The sequence below is a fragment of the Neoarius graeffei genome, chromosome 1 (genome assembly GCF_027579695.1).
Source record: "Neoarius graeffei isolate fNeoGra1 chromosome 1, fNeoGra1.pri, whole genome shotgun sequence".
Classification (NCBI taxonomy): Eukaryota; Metazoa; Chordata; class Actinopteri; order Siluriformes; family Ariidae; genus Neoarius; species Neoarius graeffei.
This window is the reverse complement of record NC_083569.1, coordinates 123,530,616-123,553,418: the sequence shown is the minus strand read 5'-3', so window position 1 is coordinate 123,553,418 and position 22,803 is coordinate 123,530,616.

The following is a 22,803-nucleotide window of genomic DNA, read 5'->3' as shown; positions in this document are numbered from 1 at the left end:
CTACCACCTGGAAAGCTACACCATCACTACCCTTACTCAAAGACCACCTGCGCATAAGCAGGTCATCATCAACATAGTAGGCTGTCTGCATAGTTTTAGCAACATCGGGAGTAACAGAAACATCAAAACACTTAGTAAGCGTAACATCCTTTTGTTGCGCTGCAATAAGGCTCTCACACGTCATTGGAATCTGACCCTCACTTTTCACTAGAGTCTTTGATTCAGGCGTGAACTGTACAGTGGTATCAAACAATTCCGGTGGAAAAACGGCATCAGACAAATCAACTTCCTCTTTTTGTCTCCTGGCTTGTGCCCGAGTGACTGCACACACTGGGAACACCTCAGGGAAAGTTTCGGACAGTACATCGGGATGTGAAGCAACAGGCTGCTTTAAAACTTCCACCACTGGTACTACCTTATCTCGCCCTTTAACAATGTCATTCCCCAAAAGCACATCCACCCCTTTCACTGGCAAGGATGGAGACACAGCCATTTTATAGGTTCCTGCTGTAACTAAACCACATGACAAATGTACTAAATGAAGCGGCAAGGCAACATAACCACTCCCAATGCCTTTAACCAACACATTAGACTCCACTTCATCACAGAATGGTAGGATACCAGCCAATATAAGTGACTGGCTCGCACCAGTGTCTCGCAAAACACGGACTGGACGTGACTCGCCCCGTTCGCCAGGTAAAGAAACAGAACCCATGCAGCAGTACGGCTTGTAACTGTCATTAACTGTGTCCCACCACTCATGGGTTGGAGTGGTGTCAGACACAAAGCGAAGAGTCTGAAGCAGGCCCACCTCTTTTACATCCCTATTTTGACGTTTCTCCTGCCAGCGTTTCCAAGAAAAACAATCTGCTTTAAGGCGTCCAACTTTATTACAATAATTGCACCTACGGTTCTCATGCTCTTTACTTGAGCGGGTGGCAAAGGACATTGTTGCACCCCTGTGCGCTGCATGAAGAGGCTTAGCGGAGGTATATGGTGAATTACTCTGACTATCAAAACGAATAGCCGCGCAAGAAGTTTTATGAGTCAAAAGATAATTGTCCACAAGCACCGTTGCCTCCGACAGGGTTTTAACATCATGCTCATTTAAATAAGCTACCAGGCGTTCTGGCAAACAGTTTTTTAGCTCCTCAATCAATATGAGCTCAGTAAGGCCCTCGAACTTGTCAACCTTACTAACATCACACCAGCGTTTAAAGAACACTTCTTTTTCATGGCCAAATTCAGCCACTGCCTGACCAGGCTTAATTTTATGATTCCTAAACTTTTGCCTATAGGCTTCAGGAACAAGTTCATAGATGCGCATTACAGCTGCTTTTATAGTATCATAATTTAAACTGGCTTCAACAGAGAGAGTAGATAAAGCCTCAAGACCTTTTCCAGAAAGCTTGCTTTGCAAAACTAAAGCCCAGCCTACATCAGGCCACTTATGCGATTTAGCTATGCGCTCAAACGCATTAAACCACGCTTCAACATCCATCTCCCGAAACTGAGATACCAATGGAAGACTTTTGCTGACATTAAACTCATGGCATTTTGCACCCATGTCAAGCTTGGAAAACTCCACCTCGAGTCTTTTAAGCTGAATCTCTTTTTCAACCTCCAATTGTCTCATGGCCAACTGGTGAGCATAATCCCGCCCTTTGGCAACCAACTGCAACCGCAGTAATTCTAATTTGGTATGGGCATCACCACCCGCAGGTAACCCAACATCATCCTCAGGACAATTTTCTGTATCCGACTCATGAACCTTTACTTGGCCACCGCCACTAGCACTACTTATCGTCTCTCTCCAAGACTCCTCTGACTCCAAAACATAGGAGACGCCCACATCCGCAGATGCACCGGTACTCATCCTTAGAAACGTCTGCTCTACCAGAATTTCAATAATGGCCTTTCTCAGGTCAACTAATTTGGACGACATAGACAAGGTAACTCCTAGATGGGCAGCAATATCCACCAAATCCTGCTTCTTACACTGCATGACCTGTTCTACAGAGTCAAGATTGGAGAAAAAAACTGCAACATCAAAGTCCCCCATCCTGAGTACCAACAAAGTTCACTGACCAATAAATCAACTAAATTACTACCTGACCAGCCTAACTACCTGTGGTCTGTACTCCAACACCTAAGTCCGTTGTAAAAATTAGATCAGAATAGAGCTCCCGGACGAGCCCCCATTAAATGTTACTAGGGTCCAAAGGACCAGAGCGCCAACATTTATACAACAGACTTAAGTGAGAAAAACAGACTCACACAAACAGTTTTAAGGTGCAGATTAAATTTTATTAGTGCTACACCAACAAAAGCAACCATAGGGGGAAAACGAAGGGTTTACAAAACTAAATGGCGACACCAAATCAAAAGAAAAAACAACCAAAAAAAACCACCACCAGTAACAGGTGCTCACAAAAGCACCTCAAACTACAAAATAGGGGGTGGTGTCACCATTAAACTAAACTAGGGCAATGTGGCTAACAGAAAAACTAATGTGTGCCAAAAAAAATGTACACCCCGGGGCAGATCTACGTAAACCTCACCCAACGCCCCCCCAGGAGCTTAAAACAAGATAAGCCAAAAATAACAATATACGCAACTAAACTAAAGTAAGGCAAAAATAACGACTGGTCAGCAAAAGAATCACAACACATCAAAAGGATACAACATAACTAAAAATTTCTAAACCTAACACAAGACAACCAAAGATAACCAAAAACAAACCACAAACAAGGGCACTGCCACCACCCTAGCCAAAAACATGCCATGAACAAAGAAACATGGGGACTTAAATAGTGCTGGCAATTGGAAGGGGATTGGTTGCTGGGTAAACGGAGATAAGTGGAAAACTGGATCCAGGTGTGCTGATCTATAAGGAAAATGGTAAGTAGAACCTGAAGGGGGAGACAAAGCACAACACACACACAAAATAGCAGGCCTGCATACACAAACAGAAAAAGAAACAGACGAAGTCGTAACAACTAGTCTCTCAAAGCACTTCATGATTACTGGGGTGAGGGCCACAGGGTGGTAATCATTCAGGCTGGTGACGGGACACTTCTTCGGCACTGGGATTATTGCTGCAGATTTTAGGCAGGGCGGGATGACTGCCTGAGCCAGGGAGAGGGTAAAGAGCCTGGTGAAGGTAGGGGCGAGCTGGTGGGCGCACGCTCTGAGCACCTTACCTGGTACACCATCTGGGCCGGCAGCTTTCTTGGGGTTCACTGCCAGGAGCACCCGTCTGACATCATGCTCCTGTACAGTGAAAGGAGTGGTGTAGGAACTGTGTGGTGGGGGGGGCAGGGCAGGAGCAGATGAGTGCTGCTGAGATGTTTCAAAGCGAGCAAAGAAGCGATTTAGTTCCTCTGCTCGCGGCGCACTCCAGTCTCCTGTTGGCGCATCACAGTCTCTGAAGTTTGTGATGTCCTGAATGCCCTGCCACACGTCCCGTGTGTTGTTGCTGGACAGGTGGGACTCTATGTACAGCCTGTGGTCTGCCTTGGCTTTATTTATTCCTCTTTTCAGATCAGCTCGAGCAGCTCTGTACAGAGCTCTATCACCTGACCTGAAGGCAGCATTGTGAGCCCTGAGGAGTGAGTGGACCTGGCTGGTCATCCAGGGTTTCTGGTTTGGGAAGGCCTGGATGTTTTTATCCACCGTCACATTCCCGATGCAGAACTTGATATAGTCCAGCACCGTTCCTGTGAATGTCTCCAGCTCCTGGTGTTCAAATAAGTCCCAATCTGTCTGTTTAAAGCAGTCCTGAAGTTTGGAGAGTGCATTGTCAGGCCAAGTTGTGATAGTCCTTATGGTGGGCCTGGCTCTGCGTCTGAGGGGGGTGTAGGCTGGGGAGAGCAGGAGGGAAAGATGGTCTGACTGGCTGAGGTGGGGGAGGGGTATGGCTCTGTACACATGCTTGATGTTGGAGTAAACATGATCCAGAGTGTTCTCCCCTCTCGTAGAACACTTAACATGTTGGTAAAACTTCGGCAGTACAGTCTTCAAGTTGGCCTTATTAAAGTCTCCTGCTATTATGTGAACACCGTCAGGGTGGGCCCGCTGCTGTTTGTTAACGGTGTTCAGCAGGAGAGAGAGCGTTGTGTTTACACTGGTGTCAGGTGGAATATACACAGCTGTGACAATCACTACAGTTAGCTCTCTCGGTAGAAAAAAAGGCCGGCATCTTACAGACATGTACTCGAGGTCTGGGGAACAGTGTTTATCTATAATTGTTCCGTTGTTACACCAATTGTCATGCAAGTAAATACAGAGCCCCCCTCCTCTACTCTTACTGGAGTTCCCATTTCTATCCCAGTGGAGCAGAGTGCGGCCTGCTAGCTGCAAGCTAGCATCGGGTATTTCCGGATGAAGCCAGGTTTCTGTGATAATTAAAACACAGCAGTCACGAACATAGCGATTTCCAGCAAGTTGTAATTCCAGATCATCCGTTTTATGCACCAGGGATCTAGCATTGGAGAGATACAGGCTCGGTAGAGGTGGCTTGTGTGGTTGTTTTCTTAACCTTAGCATAGCACCGGACCTGCGGCCCCACTTCTGCTTCCTCTCCCTCCTCCGTCTGCGCCACCTTCTAGACCTGACAACAATCCATGGAAAGCCTGGCGGTCTCGCTATGTCATCTGGGATGTTATGCGTGAAGAGAAAGTCGCTCGAAACAGATATCTGGTGTTGGTCACCGATGGCTAAAAGTGTCTGGCGGGTGTACTGGATGTTCGCAGAACCGATGGTGCACAAACAAGCAAGAAAGAAATACAAAAACAAACAAAAAAAGAGCACTGAAAAGGAGAGCCATAAGCCACTGCAACCACGTGCGCCGCCATCTTGGAACATACTCAGAGTAGAACCACTGTTCCTCTACATTTAAAGGAGTCAGTTGAGGTGGTTTGGGCACCTTGTTAGGATGCCCCCTGGACACCTTGCAGGAGAGGTTCTCTGGGCATACCCCACCTGGAGGAGACCCCAGGGCAGACTCAGGACATGCTGGAGAGATTACATCTTTCAGCTGGCCTGAGAATGCCTCAATATTCCTCCGGAATAGCTGGTGGAGGTGGCCGGGGAGAGGGAGGTCTGGGCTGCTCTGCTTAGGCTGCTACCCCTGTGATCCGGATCCAGATTAGCAGCAGAAAATGGATGGATGGATTTATTTCCTTATTTATTGACTGATTTGTTCCTTTAATTTCTTTCTTTCTTTCTTTCTTTCTTTCTTTCTTTCTTTCTTTTTGTAAACAATATTATGGGAAAATGGCTGGATCAATCTTCATGAAACTTTCAGGATAGATGGGCATTGGTCTCAAATACAGCCTCCAACATTTTGAGGGTCATTCAGTCAAGGTCAAGGTCACGGTGACCAAAAAGGTTTAAAAAAAAGCTCTGAGCTCAGACTGCAGGAGCGCTGCCTCAGAAAGACTCCTCCCACAAACACGCTGATTGGATCACTACCTGCATCATTTGCATATACTGTGCTGTCTTCAGATGATTTCTTGGTTCGTTTACATACACAAAGGAAGGGGGTTTGGCCACGCCCACTTTTAAACCCCATTGACAAAAACTTCCCTGCTCTGTTGATTTATTATTATAAATATAAATTATAAATTATAAATAAATGGACTAGACTTAAGAAATCTCTTTCAGACATGTTTATGCTTATTACAGAGGGAAAGTGCGTTCCACTGACCTCAAGCACCGGGCCATTTCCGGGAAATAAGAGTTTGGGTCATGGCGACAGCGTGTGTATGTCAGCCTCAGTTCTGAGGTTTCAGTTTGGAAAACCGTAAGAGGGAAGAGTAGAATAATATAAAGTACAGACACTTGGTATATTTTACTTCTGTGATTTTTAAATTGTTCATTTTTGGGTTACGCTTCATTTTTGTGGCTGCTGCCTCAAAGTAAATATATCTCATCTCATCATCTCATTATCTCTAGCCGCTTTATCCTTCTACAGGGTCGCAGGCAAGCTGGAGCCTATCCCAGCTGACTACGGGCGAAAGGCGGGGTACACCCTGGACAAGTCGCCAGGTCATCACAGGGCTGACACATAGACACAGACAACCATTCACACTCACATTCACACCTACGGTCAATTTAGAATCACCAGTTAACCTAACCTGCATGTTTTTGGACTGTGGGGGAAACCGGAGCACCCGGAGGAAACCCACGCGGACATGGGGAGAACATGCAAACTCCACACAGAAAGGCCCTCGCCGGCCCCGGGGCTCAAACCCAGGACCTTCTTGCTGTGAGGCGACAGCGCTAACCACTACACCACCGTGCCGCCAAAGTAAATATATATATGTGATATTTACTGTATGAACATGGGATCAGAAAACTATTTTATTTATAATTCACATGGACCCATAGGGGACCGATTTTTTTTCGCGATATCTTCCTTCATATTCATCATAAATGCTACCGGGCAAGGTTTGTTTTGCCTGGCAACACTTGTTTATTATTTGTTTTTATTAGTTTGATTATTCCATAATGTGCTCATTAATTCAGCTGGTTATTTATTTATTTATGCATTTATGCATTTATGTATTTGCCTCTATGGTTTTGTTTGTGAATAATTCATTTCGTTTTTATTCTGATGTGATTTTATGATGCATTTTTGATGAAAATGTTACTCAGATTTCTCTCACAACAGAACAAATAAATTACAAGATGGCACCACAAGAGTGGCAGCTAGTTACAGTAGCTCTGAGCGTGTTTATGTGTTTTGGTATGTTTTTGTACATTTTTTGTGTTTCTTTCTGCACTAGTCTCAGTCGGAAGTGTGCACCTCGGGATGTACTACTCGTGAGACTGTGCATTTGTATTTTTCTCTTTTTCTTTCTGGGGCTAGTTAAATTGGCATCAGCAGACCCTTTTAGCCACAGCTCCATTGTTTACACTCGGGAGCAGCTATTAGCACTGCGCAACACCAAGGTACTCCCCATGGAAAGACTGGTGATCCCCACGGAATTAAGGAGAAGGAGAAGGGGATGCAGAGCTGGAATGAAGTGCCGTGAGAAGAAAAGACGGTATAAACCATGTATACCGTCTGTCATCATGGGAAGCATAAGATCTCTCCCTAATAAGATGGATGAGCTAACAGCGCTAACCAGGCTGCAGAGGGAGTACCAGGAGTGTAGCCTTATGTGCTTCACAGAGACTTGGCTGAATGAACTCTCACCAGACTCACACATCACTCTGGATGGATTTCAACTCGTGAGAGCGAACAGGAAAGCCAAGGAGAGTGGTAAGAGGAAAGGAGGGGGTATAGTGATGTTTTTTTTTTTTTTTTAAAGATATTTTTTTGGGCTTTTTACACCTTTATTGGATAGGACAGTGTAGAGACAGGAAATGAGCGGGAGAGAGAGAGACGGGAAGGGATCGGGAAATGACCTCGAGCCGGAATCGAACCCGGGTCGCCCGCATTCATGGTATGGCGCCTTAACCACCTGAGCCACGACGCCCCCAGGGTATAGTGATGTTTGTGAATGACAGATGGTGTAACCCGGGGCACATCAGGGTAAAGGAGCAGTACTGCAGTAAAAACATTGAACTGCTAGCGGTTAGCATTCGGCCATATTACCTCCCGAGGGAATTCTCGCACGTTATCGCGATAACTGTGTACATCCCCCCAGCGGCCGATGCTGCTGCAGCCTGTGAGCTCTTATACACTGCAGTGTCAAAGCTTCAGACATCGCACCCCCAGTCCCTGCTACTAATCTCCGGTGACTTCAATCATGGTTCCCTGTCCTCCACTCCCAACCTTCACTCAGTATGTGAAATGCCACACCAGAGACAAGAGAACTTTGGATTTAATGTATGTGAACACCAAGGATGCATATACTTCATCACCCCTCCCCCCGCTGGGCCGTTCTTGCCCCTTTTCCACCAAAGCAGTTCCAGGGCTGGTTCGGGGCCAGTGCTTAGTTTGGAACCGGGTTTTCTGTTTCCACTGACAAAGAACTGGCTCTGGGGCCAGAAAACCCGGTTCCAGGGTAGCACCAACTCTCTGCTGGGCCAGAGGAAAGAACCGCTTATGTCAGCAGGGGGGTGGAGTTGTTAAGACAAACAACAATAACAAGACCGCGAAAGATTGCCATTTTTAACCGACGAGAAGCAGCAGCTGTACAAACATGAAGTCATCCATTATTGTTGTTGTTGTTGTTGCTGCTGTTGCTGCTGCTGCTTCTTCCGTGTTGTTTTTGCTTTGATATTTGCGCCAAGGTTTATGCAAACGTAGCGATGTAACTGATGTATACAATGATGTAACTGACGTATACAGCGACGTAATGACATGGCTTCCCTTAGCACCGCGAGCTATGGAAAAGCAAATTGGTTCTCAGCTGGCTCACAAGTTGAACGAGTTGTGAACCAGCACCAGCACTGGCCCCGAACCAGCCCTGGAACTGATTTAATGGAAAAGGGGTATCTGACCACAATCTGGTTCACTTGTCCCCTACATACATACCACCCACCAAGAGGTATGTAAGGAGCTGGTCTGAGGAGACCAGCATGGCACTAAGGGACTGCTTTGACACCACGGACTGGGATGTGTTGTGTGAACCTCACAGGGATGACATTGATAGCCTGACAACCTGCATCATGGATTACATTAATTTCTGTTTTGAAAACACTGTGCCAGTCTGGAAGGTACGGTGTTTTCCAACAATAAACCCTGGGTGACCTCTGAACTAAAAGCCCTATTAAACAAGAAGAAGAGGGTTTTTAAATCTGGCAACAAGGAGGAGATGAGGAGAGTGCAGAGGGAGCTGAAGAGGGGAATAAGGAGAGGCAAGGACAGCTACAGGAGGAAGCTGGAGGAGCACCTCAAGGGGAGCAACACCGGAGAGGTATGGAGAGGCCTGAAAACCATCTCTGGCCACACAAAGGACAGTTGGAGGGGCCCTGTATCTGGGGGCCAAGACTGGGCAAATGAGTTGAATCTCTTTTTCAACAGATTTGACTGTACCACCCCACCCTCCCCCACTCACCATAGTCCTGACTGGTCTGTGATATCACTCCACCCCCCCATAATACCTCTGACACCAACAGCTCCCTCCTCACACCACATAACCCCCCTCCGATCCCTGCCAGACCAATCCACACACTCCACCCCTGACCTCACTCTACAGGACTCACACCTCGGCTACACCCCTTGCCTCTCCATAACAGCTGATCAGGTGTTGAAGGAGCTGAGGAGGATCAAGACAAGGAAAGCTGCTGGCCCTGATGGTATCAACTCCAGACTGCTTAAGGACTGTGCAGATCAGCTCTGTGGGATTCTTCTGTACGTTTTCAACCTGAGCCTCAGTCTGGAGAAAGTTCCACTTCTGTGGAAAACATCATGTGTGGTTTGAGTTCCCAAGACTGCGCACCCCAGGGAGCTCAACCACTTTCGGCCAGTAGCTTTAACGTCTCACCTAATGAAGATCATGGAGAGGATTGTTCTCTCCCACCTCCGACACCTGGTGAACAGTGAGATGGGCCCCCTGCAGTTTGCATATCGACCGGGCATTGGTGTGGATGACGCTGTCATTTACCTGCTACACTGGTCACTTTTGCACCTGGAGGGCACTAGGAGCACTGTGACAGTCATGTTCTTTGACTTCTCCAGTGCTTTCAACACAATCCAGCCGTCACTGCTTAGGGGGAAGCTGGAGGGAGCTGGTGTTGACTGCCACCTGGCTGCATGGATCATCGACTACCTCATTAACAGACGGCAGTATGTGAGGCTCCGCGACTGTGTGTCTGATGTGGTAGTCTGCAGCACAGGGGCTCCACAGGGTACAGTGCTCTCTCCTTTCCTCTTTACACTTTACACATCTGACTTCAGCTACAACACAGACAGCTGCCACCTCCAGAAGTTCTCAGATGATACAGCCATCGTTGGACATGTGTCAGAGGGGGACGATCTGGAGTACAGAGAGGTCATCACCAACTTTGTCGCCTGATGCGAACTGAACCACCTGCGCATCAATGCCAGCAAGACAAAGGAGGTGGTGATCAATTTCAGAAAGACGGTTCCTCAAATTGCACCAGTGAACATCCAGGGTTTGGACATTGAGATCGTGGAGGAGTACAAATACCTGGGTGTTCACCTCAACAACAAACTGGACTGGACTAACAACACAGATGTCCTGTACAAGAAGGGCCAAAGTCGTCTCCACCTGTTGAGAAGACTGAGGTCTTTTGGTGTGTGCAGGACACTGCTTAGGACTTTTTATGACTCTGTGGTAGCATCAGCGATTTTCTACGCTGTGGTCTGCTAGGGCTGTGGAAGTTCAGAGAGGGACAGGAAGAAACTTAATAAACTGGTCAGAAGGGCTGGCTAAGTCTTGGACTGTCCTCTGGACTCCATTGAGGTGGTGGGTGAGAGGAGGATGTTAGCCCAGCTGACCTCAATCATGGATAACCCCTCTCACCCCCTACATGAGCCTGTGGGGGCTTTAAGCAGCTCTTTTAGTAGTAGACTGCTACACCCACGGTGTAAGAAGGAAAGATACCGCAGGTCATTCATACCTGCTGCTGTCAGACTGTATAACACCCACAACTTGTAACGTAGCACCAATAACCTATTTGTCGTTTAATTTGCACTACCTCACCACTACTATCTCTGCCATCTCTCATCGATGCAATTATTATGTGCAATAATATAGACCCTAAACTATTTTTATGCATACTTATATTTATATATAAATATTATTTATGTATATATGTGTGTGTATATACAGAGTCTACCTGTAATGTGCAGTTTTTCCGAGCCTCTCAATAAGGCAATTTTCTATACCTTTTCACGGTAGATAATGCAAACAGCCCTCTGTATTTAATCCTTCGGTTGTCTAATTTTTATTTCAGTTTTTATTTGTTATCTGTTTGACATTTTCTTGCTACTGTAACACGTGATTTTCCCTGATATGGGATGAATAAAGTGAATCTAATCTAAACTAATCTAATCTAAATACATTATTTATGAATTCATTTCTAATTCAGGGTAGCATGGTGGTGTAGTGGTTAGCGCTGTCGCCTCACAGCAAGAAGGTCCGGGTTCGAGCCCCGTGGCCAGCGAGGGCCTTTCTGTGCAGAGTTTGCATGTTGTCTGCGTGACCGATTTACACACCACGGTGTTGAGTTTAAAACTGGATCAGGAGCGTGACCGATTAACACACAGCGGTGTTCAGTTTAAAACTGGATCAGGAGCGTGACTGATTAACACACAGCGGTGTTGAGTTTAAATCTGGATCATAAGCGTGACCGATTAACACACAGCGGTGTTGAGTTTAAATCTGGATCATAAGCGTGACCGATTAACACACAGCGGTGTTGAGTTTAAAACTGTATCAGGAGCGTGACCGATTAACACACAGAGGTGTTGAGTTTAAAACTGGATCAGGAGCATGACCGATTTACACACAGCGGTGTTGAGTTTAAAACTGGATCAGGAGCATGACCGATTTACACACAGCGGTGTTGAGTTTAAAACTGGATCAGGAGCGTGACCGATTTATACACAGCGGTGTTGAGTTTAAAACTGGATCAGGAGCATGACCGATTTACACACAGCGGTGTTGAGTTTAAAACTGGATCAGGAGCATGACCAATTAACACACAGCGGTGTTGAGTTTAAAACTGGATCAGAAGCGTGACCGATTAACACACAGCGGTGTTGAGTTTAAAACTGGATCAGGAGCATGACCAATTAACACACAGCGGTGTTGAGTTTAAATCTGGATCATAAGCGTGACCGATTAACACACAGCGGTGTTGAGTTTAAAACTGGATCAGGAGCGTGACCGATTAACACACAGCGGTGTTGAGTTTAAAACTGGATCAGGAGCGTGACCGATTAACACACAGCGGTGTTGAGTTTAAAACTGGATCAGGAGTGTGACCGATTAACACACAGAGGTGTTGAGTTTAAATCTGGATCAGAAGCGTGACCGATTAACACACCGTGGTGTTGAGTTTAAAACTGGATCAGGAGCGTGACTGATTAACACACAGCGGTGTTGAGTTTAAATCTGGATCATAAGCGTGACCGATTAACACACAGCGGTGTTCAGTTTAAATCTGGATCATAAGCGTGACCGATTAACACACAGCGGTGTTGAGTTTAAAACTGGATCAGAAGCGTGACCGATTTACACACAGCGGTGTTGAGTTTAAAACTGGATCAGGAGCGTGACCGATTAACACACAGCGGTGTTGAGTTTAAAACTGGATCAGGAGTGTGACCGATTTACACACAGCGGTGTTGAGTTTAAAACTGGATCAGGAGTGTGACCGATTTACACACAGCGGTGTTGAGTTTAAAACTGGATCAGGAGCGTGACTGATTAACACACAGCGGTGTTCAGTTTAAAACTGGATCAGGAGCGTGACTGATTAACACACAGCGGTGTTGAGTTTAAATCTGGATCATAAGCATGACCGATTAACACACAGCGGTGTTGAGTTTAAATCTGGATCATAAGCGTGACCGATTAACACACAACGGTGTTGAGTTTAAATCTGGATCAGGAGCGTGACCGATTAACACACAGCGGTGTTGAGTTTAAAACTGGATCAGGAGCGTGACCGATTAAAACACAGCGGTGTTCAGTTTAAAACTGGATCAGGAGCGTGACTGATTAACACACAGCGGTGTTGAGTTTAAAACTGGATCAGGAGTGTGACCGATTAACACACAGCGGTGTTCAGTTTAAAACTGGATCAGGAGCGTGACTGATTAACACAGCGGTGTTGAGTTTAAATCTGGATCATAAGCATGACCGATTAACACACAGCGGTGTTGAGTTTAAATCTGGATCATAAGCGTGACCGATTAACACACAACGGTGTTGAGTTTAAATCTGGATCAGGAGCGGGACCGATTAACACGCAGCGGTGTTGAGTTTAAAACTGGATCAGGAGTGTGACCGATTTACACACAGCGGTGTTGAGTTTAAAACTGGATCAGGAGCGTGACCGATTAACACACAGCGGTGTTCAGTTTAAAACTGGATCAGGAGCGTGACTGATTAACACACAGCGGTGTTGAGTTTAAATCTGGATCATAAGCATGACCGATTAACACACAGCGGTGTTGAGTTTAAATCTGGATCATAAGCGTGACCGATTAACACACAACGGTGTTGAGTTTAAATCTGGATCAGGAGCGTGACCGATTAACACACAGCGGTGTTGAGTTTAAAACTGGATCAGGAGCGTGACCGATTAAAACACAGCGGTGTTCAGTTTAAAACTGGATCAGGAGCGTGACTGATTAACACACAGCAGTGTTGAGTTTAAATCTGGATCATAAGCGTGACCGATTTACACACAGCGGTGTTGAGTTTAAAACTGGATCAGGAGCGTGACCGATTAACACACAGCGGTGTTGAGTTTAAATCTGGATCATAAGCGTGACCGATTAACACACAGCGGTATTGAGTTTAAATCTGGATCATAAGCGTGACCGATTTACACACAGCGGTGTTGAGTTTAAAACTGGATCAGGAGCATGACCGATTAACACACAGCGGTGTTCAGTTTAAAACTGGATCAGGAGCGTGACCGATTAACACACAGAGGTGTTCAGTTTAAATCTGGATCAGAAGCGTGACCGATTAACACACCGTGGTGTTGAGTTTAAAACTGGATCAGGAGCGTGACTGATTTACATACAGTGGTGTTGAGTTTAAAACTGGATCAGGAGCGTGACCGATTAACACACAGCGGTGTTCAGTTTAAAACTGGATCAGGAGCGTGACTGATTAACACACAGCGGTGTTCAGTTTAAAACTGGATCAGGAGCGTGACCGATTAACACACAGCGGTGTTCAGTTTAAAACTGGATCAGGAGCGTGACCGATTTACACACAGCGGTGCTGAGTTTAAAACTGGATCAGGAGCGTGACCGATTAACACAGCGGTGTTGAGTTTAAAACTGTATCAGGAGCGTGACCGATTTACATACAGCGGTGTTGAGTTTAAAACTGTATCAGGAGTGTGACCGATTAACACACAGAGGTGTTGAGTTTAAATCTGGATCAGAAACGTGACCGATTAACACACCGCGGTGTTGAGTTTAAAACTGGATCAGGAGCGTGACCTATTAACACACAGCGGTGTTCAGTTTAAAACTGGATCAGGAGCATGACCGATTAACACACAGCGGTGTTGAGTTTAAAACTGTATCAGGAGCGTGACCGATTAACACACAGCGGTGTTGAGTTTAAAACTGGATCAGGAGCGTGACCGATTAACACACAGCGGTGTTGAGTTTAAAACTGGATCAGGAGCGTGACCGATTAACACACAGCGGTGTTGAGTTTAAAACTGGATCAGGAGCGTGACCGATTAACACACAGCGGTGTTGAGTTTAAAACTGGATCAGGAGCGTGACCGATTAACACACAGCGGTGTTGAGTTTAAAACTGGATCAGGAGCGTGACCGATTAACACACAGCGGTGTTGAGTTTAAAACTGGATCAGGAGCGTGACCGATTAACACACAGCGGTGTTGAGTTTAAAACTGTATCAGGAGTGTGACCGATTAACACACAGCGGTGTTGAGTTTAAAAATGGATCAGGAGCGTGACCGATTAACACACAGCGGTGTTGAGTTTAAAACTGGATCAGGAGCGTGACCGATTAACACACAGCGGTGTTGAGTTTAAAACTGTATCAGGAGCGTGACCGATTAACACACAGCGGTGTTGAGTTTAAAACTGGATCAGGAGCGTGACCGATTAACACACAATGGTGTTGAGTTTAAAAATGGATCAGGAGCGTGACCGATTAACACACAGCGGTGTTGAGTTTAAAACTGGATCAGGAGCGTGACCGATTAACACACAGCATCTGACATTCCACTTATGGATCCTGTACATCTGCTCCTTTCTCCATTCCCAGAATTCCAGTGCAGCTCATGCATGGTGGATCCTCTGAGTGTCCAGAGTGGGAGTGTGTGCATGTGTGGCCCAATTATATCTGAGGAGCCACACAAGGCACATTAATTGCAACAACAATGAACACTGTGTTGGGAAAAGAGGCTCCTCATGGGGTCACAGAATTGGGAATGGGAATAGCTTTCTAACAGGACGGGATGTGTCCCAAACCGTTTCCCATATTTATTTCATAAGTGCACATGGAAGCACTAGTTACACCGTTGTCTCATTTTCCAAAGGTCCCAGAATACTGACAAAGAGGAAATGAAAGAGTAGAAGGTTAAACGGAGAAATGCTCATAAATAATAGAATCCCAGTGAGATCAAATCTCTCAGATAAACAATAAGAATCCAGGCTAGAGTGGGCGTGTCTCAAACCACACATTCTCTTCCCTACACTATCCTCAAAACCCAGTGAAGTGTAAGGAACACTGAAACGTTCTTAATACTGATGTGTACTTAATACTCAAGTGTATGGAATACTGAAGTGTACAGAATACTGTATACAGAATACTGAAGTATACAGAATACTGATGTGTACTTAATCCTCAAGTGTGTGGAATACTGAAGCATATGGAATACTGTAGTGTGTGGAATACCAAAGCGTATGGAATACTGAAGTGTACAGAATACTGTAGAATATGGAATACTGAAGGGTAAGGAATTCTGAAGTGTACAGAATACTGAAGTGTATGGAACACTGATGTATACTTAATGCTCAAGTGTATGGAATACTGAAACATATGGAATACCGAAATGTACAGAATACCAATGTGTATGCAGTACTGAAGTGTAGGGAATACTGAAACATACAGTAACCAGAAGTGTACAGAATACCGAAGCATATGGAATACTGATGTGTGCAGAATGCTGAAGTGTAAGGATTCACGAATTGTACGGAATACCGACGTGTACAGAATACCGAAGTGAACGGAATACTGAAACATACGGAATACTGAAGTGTATGGAATACTGAAGGGTACAGAATGCTGAAGTATATGGAATACTGAAGTGTAAAGAATGATAAAGTGTACAGAATCATGAAGTGTACAGCATACCGAAATGTACGGAATACCAAAGTGAATGGAATACTGAAACATAAGAATACTGAAATGGATAGAGTACTGAAGTGTAGAAAATACTGAAGTGTACAAAAAGCTGAAGTATATGGAACCTGAAGTGTAGGGAATACTGACGTTTACGGAATACTGAAATATATGAATTACTGAATTACATGGAATACTAAAGTTTCAGTAATACTGAAGTACAATTTCGTTAAAAGGTGGAAACCCCACCGTAAACCCCACCACAAATATTTTACTCTTATCTATCGGCACAGGCTTGGTTTTTTTTCCATGGTTGAGGTTTGGGACAACTGATCAGAATGTTCTGAGTTCAAATCCCAGCACCACCATGAGCTGTCCCACTGTCCAATCTAAAATCTAACAATCAGCGCTCCAGAGCAGACTGAAGGCTACAGCAGTGCCACAGGTTTAATGCTGCACTTTGTTTTATTCACGTGTAAACAGGTTTCTCAGAAGAAGCGGGGACGGGATTGATCCAGGCAGGAATATGTATCCCGCTAGAAATCAGAGTGGGGCGGGGTCAGGGGTGGAGCCTAAACTCAGGATTTTTAGCCTCACTGATGGTTGTATTGCTTCATGTCTTGGCTCAGTTTCCATGAAAGCTCTGTCTACTCCTTTCTCTCTAATGAACGTGATGAAGTGCCTCCACCTGCAGCTCTGTTTTCACGTCACTCCTAAACAACAGGCGTGTCATGGAACAGTCAACCTGGAGACTGAAAAGCTGTCAATTATTTACTCCAAAGCCAAAAGTTCACTGCAGGCAACGCTCAAAAAATTCCTTCTCTTGTGAGTTCAGCAGCTTTACTGCAGGTGACACTCACCTGGTTTAAGAAGGAAATCCTCCACGGTGCTGTTGAGTTCTCCAATCAGAAGGAGTTGATTAGTTCTCTATAACAGTAGTGCAGCTGCAAATCACAACTTTTACAGTATTAATGCACTTGTTTCTATAGTAACAGCTCATTCACAGGGTTGTGTACAGCAGATACCGTATTAAAAACATGTGGTTTATGGGTTGGAAACTAGTTTTACTAATGTTTACTGCAACTACAAATGAATAAAAATATATGATGTTTTTTAATAAATGAAAATTTTAATAGTTCACTCTAAAACTTTGAAGTAAATTTACAGTGAAATCTCAACAGTATTCTGCTGTATTAATGTCATACAGTGTCATACTGTAAAGTGCAATGCAATCTGGGAGGGAAAAAAGGTGATTAAAAGAATGCCGTAATTTACTGTAAACTTTACTATAAACACCTGAGCATCTTGGGAAGGTGAAAGAAAAGTGCGGGCTCAAAAATGTAAACGTTAACCGACGTAACAAGATCTTTTTGTTTTTTTATAGATGGTTTTGCAGCTTGTGTTTTATTTTTGTTGATTTCAATCTTGGAGCTCATCTGCCAGCCGGTCTCTGTCACCACAAAGCCACAGCTGCACTACAGCCTGCTCAGCTTTCCGTCACAGATGTTCAGAGCTGCATGGACACTTCAACCTCCTCTGAGTAGGCCACCATTTTTTTATCCTTGTCATTGAAGTACAACCCCGATTCCAAAAAAGTTGGGACAAAGTACAAATTGTAAATAAAAATGGAATGCGATAATTTACAAATCTCAAAAACTGATATTGTATTCACAATAGAACATAGAGAACATATCAAATGTCGAAAGTGAGACATTTTGAAATTTCATGCCAAATATTGGCTCATTTGAAATTTCATGACAGCAACACATCTCAAAAAAGTTGGGACAGGGGCAATAAGAGGCTGGAAAAGTTAAAGGTACAAAAAAGGAACAGCTGGAGGACCAAATTGCAACTCATTAGGTCAATTGGCAATAGGTCATTAACATGACTGGGTATAAAAAGAGCATCTTGGAGTGGCAGCGGCTCTCAGGCCAAGTTTACATTAGACCGTATCTGTCTCGTTTTCTTCGCAGATGCACTGTCCGTTTACATTAAAATGCCTGGAAACGCCGGGAAACGGGAATCTGCCAGGGTCCACGTATTCAATCTAGATCGTGTCTGGTCCAGTGCTGTGTAAACATTGAGAATACGCGGATACGCTATGCTGAGCTCTAGCTGGCGTCGTCATTGGACAATGTCACTGTGACATCCACCTTTCTGATTCGCTGGCGTTGGTCATGTGACGTGACTGCTGAAAAACGGCGCGGACTTCCGCCTTGTATCACCTTTCATTAAAGAGTATAAAAGTATGAAAATACTGCAAATACTGATGCAAATACTGCCCATTGTGTAGTTATGATTGTCTTTAGGCTTGCCATCCTTCCACTTGTAAGTGGTAAGTGATATGCACTGGGATCACACACACAGCGGCTCAGTCCCGAATCACTGCTCGTACGCTATACTCGCGCGCTCTGTGAGCTGCGCAGGGCCGGAGTGCGCACCCTCCAGAGGGCACTTGCTGTTCAGGGCGGAGTGATTTGGAGCGCAGGATGCCTGCGGAGCCGAACGTATCCGTGTATTGGTGTTGCTGTGTGCACGCGAATCGTGTATTGGTGTTGCTGTGTGCACGCTAATCGTTTTAAAAACGTTAATCTGATGATCCGCTGATACGGTCTAATGTAAACCCCACCTCAGAAGTAAAGATGGGAAGAGGATCACCAATCCCCCTAATTCTGCGCCGACAAATAGTGGAGCAATATCAGAAAGGAGTTCGACAGGGTAAAATTACAAAGAGTTTGAACATATCATCATCTACAGTGCATAATATCATCAAAAGATTCAGAGAATCTGGAAGAATCTCTGTGCGTAAGGGTCAAGGCCAGAAAACCATACTGGGTGCCCGTGATCTTCGGGCCCTTAGACGGCACTGCATCACATACAGGCATGCTTCTGTGTTGGAAATCACAAAATGGGCTCAGGAATATTTCCAGAGAACATTATCTGTGAACACAATTCACCGTGCCATCCGCCGTTGCCAGCTAAAACTCTATAGTTCAAAGAAGAAGCCGTATCTAAACATAATCCAGACGCGCAGACGTCTTCTCTGGGCCAAGGCTCATTTAAAATGGACTGTGGCAAAGTGGAAAACTGTTCTGTGGTCAGACGAATCAAAATTTGAAGTTCTTTATGGAAATCAGGGACGCCGTGTCATTCGGACTAAAGAGGAGAAGGACGACCCGAGTTGTTATCAGCGCTCAGTTCAGAAGCCTGCATCTCTGATGGTATGGGGTTGCATTAGTGCGTGTGGCATGGGCAGCTTACACATCTGGAAAGACACCATCAATGCTGAAAGGTATATCCAGGTTCCAGAGCAACATATGCTCCCATCCAGACGACGTCTCTTTCAGGGAAGACCTTGCATTTTCCAACATGACAATGCCAAACCACATACTGCATCAATTACAGCATCATGGCTGAGTAGAAGAAGGGTCCGGGTACTGAACTGGCCAGCCTGCAGTCCAGATCTTTCACCCATAGAAAACATTTGGCGCATCATAAAACGGAAGATACGACAAAAAAGACCTAAGACAGTTGAGCAACTAGAATCCTACATTAGACAAGAATGGGTTAACATTCCTATCCCTAAACTTGAGCAACTTGTCTCCTCAGTCCCCAGATGTTTACAGACTGTTGTAAAGAGAAAAGGGGATGTCTCACAGTGGGAAACATGGCCTTGTCCCAACTTTTGTGAGATGTGTTGTTGTCATGAAATTTAAAATCACCTAATTTTTCTCTTTAAATGACACATTTTCTCAGTTTAAACATTTGATATGTCATCTATGTTCTATTCCGAATAAAATATGGAATTTTGAAACTTCCACATCATTGCATTCCGTTTTTATTTACAATTTGTACTTTGTCCCAACTTTTTTGCAATCTCATCTCATCTCATCTCATCTCATCTCATCTCATTATCTCTAGCCGCTTTATCCTGTTCTACAGGGTCGCAGGCGAGCTGGAGCCTATCCCAGCTGACTACGGGCGAAAGGCGGGGTACACCCTGGACAAGTCGCCAGGTCATCACAGGGCTGACACATAGACACAGACAACCATTCACACTCACATTCACACCTACGCTCAATTTAGAGTCACCAGTTAACCTAACCTGCATGTCTTTGGACTGTGGGGGAAACCGGAGCACCCGGAGGAAACCCACGCGGACACGGGGAGAACATGCAAACTCCACACAGAAAGGCCCTCGCCGGCCACGGGGCTCGAACCCAGACCTTCTTGCTGTGAGGCGACAGCGCTAACCACTACACCACCGTGCCGCCCCTTTTTTGCAATCAGGGTCGTAAAAAATAATTGAGACTTTCTCCAATTGAATTTTCTGTCAGTTAGAACACTGTTATAACACAGCTGTTGAAAAGCTTCATATCTGCAGTGTTCTAGCTAAAATTAGCACAGTTGTCTCAGTTTACATCCAGTTTACAACATTAAAACAGCTCTGTTGCTTTTGCTGGAAGATAGTTTTATCATACTGACTAATGTGCTGAGGTAGTAAGTCGAGCGCTTTGTGTTTTCCAGATTAGCAAAAAGAATTAGCTAGAGAAATAAAATCACCTTGATAAGTAAATGCTAATTAATGTTAATGAGTTAGCTAGTTAGCGTTAGCTAAAATAAGTGTATGTCAGCAGAAGATACTATAACTATAAAGCGACATAGAAAGTCTTAAGTGTTTTCTTTTCCACAATTGGCAAGAAGAGCCAGACAAGACATTTTTTCTATGCCCTTTCTAGAACCATACTCTAATTCACTATTTTTGTTCTTTGTGCCACTGTTGCAAACAGTTAGCTGAAGTTCATTTTATAATAAAGTACATTATAGTTATCACCATGTTGGCCACATAATTTCTTCTGGCGGCATGGTGGTGTAGTGGTTAGCGCTGTCGCCTCACAGCAAGAAGGTCCGGGTTCGAGCCCCGTGGCCGGTGAGGGCCTTTCTGTGCGGAGTTTGCATGGTGTCCGCGTGGGTTTCCTCCGGGTGCTCCGGTTTCCCCCACAGTCCAAAGACATGCAGGTTAGGTTAACTGGTTACTCTAAATTGAGCGTAGGTGTGAATGTGAGTGTGAATGGTTGTCTGTGTCTATGTGTCAGCCCTGTGATGACCTGGCGACTTGTCCAGGGTGAACCCCGCCTTTCACCCGTAGTCAGCTGGGATAGGCTCCAGCTTGCCTGCGACCCTGTAGACAGTGGCGGTTCTAGACCAAAATTACTAGGGGGGCCGAGGTGGGGCCAGTGTTTTTTCAGGGGGGCACATATGGACAAAACATGGCAATATTTAAGCGTTCAAAATGTTTAGTTTAGTTTATTTAAAATCAAAACAAAAAATACATTGAGCATAAATACAATGAGATAAACATTCTGTCTCAATAGCCTAAACATAAAATAAATTGTGCTCAATAAATCTTAAAACCATGTTTCTCTTTTTTGTAAAATAAGATTTCTATTTTTGCATACAATGAATCTTTTCTTCAGAGGTGGCTGCACTGGAGTGTCGTCCAAGCACTTGCTGATATCTGGAGAAAGATGAATACAGTAAATATGAGAGTGCGACTGAGAACAACATTTATTTATCATTATTCATTTATTAATTTATTATTATATCTATTATTTATATTTTATATTTATTAATTATTATTCAGACTTCACACTTTCAGGGTAGGCTATATGAATTGTAGGCCAACACTGCTCACACACATGTATTTGTTCAACATCATAAACCTGATGGTGCTGTACTTGATATGCATGGTGAATCTGGTTGTCCCAATGACTTGTTGGGTTGTCCCTCATTCTGTCCCTCAATCTGATCCTGAATGTCTTCATCCTCACTCTCAGATTGCCTTTCAGATGCCTCACTTTCCACCTCTCCAACCACCACCTCTGGCTCTCTCTCCACCTCTGGCTCTCTCTCCTCTTTCATAATCTTCATCTTCCTTACTCTCTCTATGTTGCTTTTTGCCAACAGGGGCAAAAAAGGACATAATGTCCTTCTTGCTCCTTTTCATGATGATAGCCTACAGTAGGCCTATACTAAAAAGTAAACGGAGAGGAAACACTGTCGGTTATTTTACCCATTTCCCAAAAACATTACGTTAGGCTACTTATTGCTGTGCAACGCACTTTTAAGAAAGCACAATAAAACGGATTTATTATTGTAGTGAACAACAACAGTAAAACACGGATATGGGCAAACACTGATGTTACAAAATTGAATAATTTTCCTTACCTTTGCCCCTTTGCAATAGCCTAGTCCTTGCAGGGCTGCAGCTGTTATCTCTCACGTCCGAAGTTTACAATTCACGCTGCTGCGGGTCTTTCTGCTGCAGGTAACAGTGTGCGTGTAGCGCTTTAAGGAGTCCGTGTAGAACACTCCGTCATGTCAGTTCCGATCTTCGAGCCAGCGCACGTCGAAATTAATAAAGCTTATTATCTGTTCAGCACAGGGGCCACAACAGGGGCCAGGAGCAATTATACAGGGGCACTGGCCCCCCCTGGCCCCCGTTTAAAACCGCCTATGCCTGTAGAACAGGATAAAGCGGCTAGAGATAATGAGATGAGATGAGATCCTATAGTACAACTTTTGGAATGTCCTATTAAAGCAATAGTACTGGTCAAACGTTCTTTTTCATGTTATCAAACTAAATTTTAAAGTAACTGACTTGACACACTTTGTCATATGAATACAATCAATCAGAAGAGACTGATTCAATTATTTTTTGCCATTTCTAGTAACACTGATGTTTATAATCTAATCTTTCTTTCAGGTGCAATGACAGACAAACCAGCGATGGACGATGAACAGAGG